Raw genomic sequence first — 4,816 nt, 5'->3', positions numbered from 1 at the left:
TTCTTTTTGGTTCAGTGGTAGAATTGAATTGTCTTTATTCTTTCCCAGAGATTGATTAATTTAAACAAAAGGGCATGTGTGGTGGCCCTCACAGCACATTTAGCAAGTTAGTTGATGCCAGTCGTTCAGCCTGCAAAAAGAAACCCTGTTGAAACAAGACGGGACCTAACTAACCTAAAAAAAATCAGACCTAAAAAGTTCAGAAGGCCCTTAAAAACCCATATGTCATCGTTTCTCGGCCTTTGGGCTAAGATCAAGTGTAGTATCTGTTCTTATCAGTTTAATATCTGATACGTCCTCTATCCGAGGTCAATATATTAAATGGGCTTTTGGAGCAGGGAGTTGGAATAGGAGCTTGCTCCGTCCACTCCACGCATCGACCTGGTGTTGCAGTACTTCCAGGAATGGTGCACGGAAAAAAAACTATATTTCTTAAATTACCTCAAAATTGTTTAAAAAGAAAATTGATACCTGTTATATACCTGGACAACTCTTAAGTTGGCAGAATAAAATCTTTTTAAAGTTTCACCCATTTTTATTTTTAATTTTAACGTGATATCAGTTCATTGCGTCTTACACCTGGCCCAAAGTTAAAATTAATGTGCCCTTTCCTAATGAGCCCGGCTTCATCATTTGCATTCACATTAATTCCCAACAGGCTTGTTTTGAATTAGAGTTTCATAATTAGGACTTAGCATTTAAATCATATTCAGGAGACTGTGCATATGGTTTAACAGACTGTCAGAATAAATGATGATCTAACAAAATAGTAATATTTTCCTTTTAGGCATTTAATAAGTCATACTTATGCCTTTACACCTTCTTACAAAATTTATTTTACATTTTGGTAGCCACAGTTCATCCCCTCATGTGACTCACAATATGTGTGTCCACTGAGAGCGCGTTCTTCACGCCATCCCAATGCTCTAACCTCAGTGATGGTCTGCAGGTCAATGACATGAAGGCAAAACGCAGCGAGATACCTGCTTTCAATCAGGTTCTTCTAACCTGACCGTTGCTTCTTTTACCCCACAGATAGTGTAGCTTCTAATATTGCCATTTTCAACTTTAACAGTACCTTCCTCATATTCTGTTTAAGAATAAAGACAACCAAACAGCCCAAAAGAGCACAAGATTGGGTGCTCATACCTTATATTATTTGAGCACCGGTGGATTCGTTATCTTACCTTCAAACTTTCTTTCATTTTGTCCTCTCTAAATGCATTGGTCTTACCTTGGTCACCTCATCGCTAAGGCACAGTGAACATTTTGAGCTGGATGAGTCTCTGTATAGACAGACCGTCTGTCCTAGACACCCTTGCCCCATGTGTACCTGGTATCTTACAGCCCTGCTGATGGGTTTCTGAGAAGCCGCCTCCTGTATGAATGTCACACAGCCTCATAAACAAGCCGCCCCGACTCCCCGCCATCTTGCTTTGTTTACTGATCTCCTCAAGGCCTCCCTCTGAAGGTGAGCTCCTGCAAGAGCCAGGTGCTTGCTAAGCCTGCTCCTTGGGGGTGCGGGTGGGGGTGGGGGTGCTCCCAAGAAAGGGCATCTGTGACCCCAGGTTGCAAGCTTTCTGTTTCACTGGAGGTACAGCTCGCCCGCCCGCCCTCTACCTTCTGGCTTTCCTCCTTGGCCTAGTGGAACCTGTGCTCCCTCTGCCAGGTCCCTTGGAGGAGATCACAGCCCGATCCTCTTCCACACCAGCATCTCTGATGAGAGGAGGGAATGCTATTCTGGTTTCACTACTATAAGCCTCATGAATTAAGGTTCTAAGAGATCTTCACATTAATAGAAGTTCAGCGGTGCCCCGTACTTCCACACAAAAGCTGGGCCTATGAGGGGACTCTCTCCTCCCCACCCTGGGCCCGGTTCTTACTCACTGGTGGTCCTTGGGGACAGGTCAGGGCAGTGCTGAGGATAGGGTCAAACACAGTGAAGCAACACCATGTGCCCTGGTACTGTGAAAATAGAACTGAAAGAAAACAATATACAAATAACATTTATAAAACAGCTCTGCACCCTTGACATTTTCCATAATGCTTTCTCCAGATTGTTGTCACAAGGTAATAAAAGCAAGATGTCCTTTGAAAAAAGAAGAGAGTCTGTCCTGAGCATTGTAGGATGTCTAACAGCAGCGTCCCTGGCCTTTACTCACTCGGTACCACTTACACTACTCCCACTCCTGTTAGAACCACCAAAAACATCTCCGGGCATTAGAAGATACACTATTGGAGGGAGGCAAAGGAGCTCCCAGTTAGAGCAACAGCTCCAAGAATGTCGGACATTCTTGGACATGTTGTCAGGAGACACCAGACCCTTAAGAAGGAGATCATGTTTGCTGGAAGGACAGTGCAGGAGAGAAAGGTCGTCAAGAAGATGAATTGACACTGTGGTTATAGGAACAATTGTCAGGACAGTGCAGGACTGGGCAGTGTTTCATTCTGTCGTGCACAAGGTCGCTATAGATCACAACAGACACCATGGCGTCTAATAACAAGAACAGCTCCAAGGAAACCGACGCTAAAAGTCTTTCCAGGTGTCAGGACTAGTAGAGACCACCAGAATTCAAATCATATCGTTCTTATTCCACAGTGCAGTTCCCTTCCCCTAAAAGGAGAAATCTTGCTCTTCTGTGAGATCCACGTCGACCCCAATTGACCCACAGTGTGTTCCTGGAGCTCATGAGAATGATGGCATAATTGTACTCTCTAATTACAGTAGAATGAAACAATGATTCCAATGAAGTAATATTTCTGCACCCATCCTGTACACACACGCACACACCCACATACACACTTCTTGTAACGCAGCCAAATCCTCCACTGGGGGGAATTTGGTCCATTGCCGTAGGATCGCTTGCCCCTCCAAGAGGCTGCCATGGAATTGCTTGCCCCTCCAAGAGGCTGCCATGGAGGATCCCTGGGCCACCATCTTCACGGACACAGCTCACGGAGCAGCCAGCGGGGTTGTGACCTCTGCCCTTGAGGGGAGCAGCCCCGCACAGGCTGTTGTGCTCCTTTGAGAAGGGCGACAGGAGCCTATGTTTCTGTCTCTGCAAAAGCATCCAAGAGGGTGTGGAGCGTCTGAAAAAAGCGAGAGCCACACTTTCTATGACAACAGTAGAAGCATTTTTAAGTGAGAGATGCGAAACCAGAGTGGCCTGGACCTGGCGACCATGGGCCCTCCGGACAGGAGCAGAGGGAGCCCCGAGAGACTGAAGGACATTGTTGTGGGCTGACCAGGGCTGAGAGTGAACCCATGGCCTGGAGGAAAGTACCTGAGCAACTATGTCCCATCTGGTGTGCGGAGAGACTACATCTTAGTACATTCCTGTGATCGTAATGAGGCGATCCGCCGTCTACAAGTCGTCTGGGACTTTGTGCTTCGAGGCTTGTTGGAGGCCCGTTCAAACTGCTGCGTGGCACGTCGAAGCAACGCTTCTTCTGCAGTGACCCAGTGCACTTAAAAGGCTCCTTCCAAAACAGAAAGTGGAGGTTCTCGGCACTCAGGGTCACAGAAGAAAAAGTGTTGTGAGTGTGATTGCGGGTGGGGGGGTTGGTGGGGGTGGGGAGCCGCACCATGGTCTACCATAGCTGTGATGTGAGTCGGGGTGACTCCGGTCACGTGTCTTTCCTGCGGTGGCCCTGTTCTTTCATATTTGTGTTTTACATAGCACGTCACAATCCCTCGGTGACACAAGCGGTTGGCACTCACCTACTAATCTAAAGGTTGGCTGTTTAAACCCACCCACTGGCATCACAGAAGAAAGACCTGGCCACCTGCCTCCCTAAAGGCTGCAGCCTGGAAAACCCTCTGGCACAGTTTTGAGCAGTAACACACGGACGGGGTCACTATGAGATGCAAGCAACACGAAAGCACATGGGTTTGGGCGTCACTCATGTCCTCTCCTTTGAGACTCCCATCAGGCTGATGAGTTAGCCCAGCATCATTAACTCCCCATTTCGCAGAGGAGGCAGCTGAGGCTCAGAGCTAGTGAGCAGCGGACCGGACCCGGCACTCAGCAGCCTTTCTTTGTGCCACGGCCCCCGCAGTAACATGGAGGCAGCGCTGGGGCGATCTCTGGTTTCCTTCACGAGCATGGAGTTTAGTAGGGAAGCTGGAGGAGCCCTGTGGCAGGGTGGGCTATGCCAGTTCATAGCAAGCCTAAAGCATAAGACAGAACTGCCCTTGTGGGTTTCCAGAGCTGTGTGTCCCTGGGAGTAGAAAGTCTTGTCTCTCTCCCTAGAGGAGTGTCAGCTGGTTTGGAACTGCCTACCTTGAGGCCTGGCTACAGAAGTTAGTAGGTTACCACAAGTCAGGATTAGCAAACAGTGGGGACAGAGTTATTGGTCCACAGTAATCCCTCTCCTGGGTCAGAAACCAGGTGTCTCTCCAGCCTCTGCCTCTGGGCCTCTCCTCCATGGACCCACAAGCCCACTTGTCGCTGTTTCACAGCCCCATGGTCTCAGAGCTGTTCCCTCATCCATCTCATCATGTCCCATAGTCTCCGGTCGGGCCACAGCCTCTGATGCCTTTGGTCTCCACCACTTCAGACACTATCTGGACCTCACTCTTGGCTGGCTCTCAAACGAAGAGCGCTCTTCTACTTGATCTCTAGACCCTTATCTGGACCCAGCTCTAAGCCTGGTTCATTGTAAAGTGCGGGCCACGGATTCTTCTCAGGAGTGCCTGCGCTTTAACAACAAAAGTAGGAAATCTAAACACTAAATTTCCAGGAAGTGGGCATCAAGGCAGGGTGAAACGGCTTGGCGTAGAGGAAGGGAGAGGAGAGGTAGGTCTTCCAGACAA

General features: G+C 48.4%; 1 non-coding gene across 1 annotated transcript; it reads left to right on the top strand.

Moving 5' to 3' along the window:
• The first annotated feature begins 227 nt into the window (after positions 1-227).
• LOC142425026 (U2 spliceosomal RNA) lies at positions 228-418 on the top strand. Its single transcript, XR_012779425.1, has one exon. It is a non-coding gene; the product is annotated as a U2 spliceosomal RNA (small nuclear RNA).
• Positions 419-4,816: the final 4,398 nt, after the last annotated feature.

The sequence above is a fragment of the Tenrec ecaudatus genome, chromosome 13, assembly GCF_050624435.1.
Source record: "Tenrec ecaudatus isolate mTenEca1 chromosome 13, mTenEca1.hap1, whole genome shotgun sequence".
Taxonomy (NCBI): Eukaryota; Metazoa; Chordata; class Mammalia; order Afrosoricida; family Tenrecidae; genus Tenrec; species Tenrec ecaudatus.
This window is presented reverse-complemented; position numbering and strand designations above follow the sequence as displayed.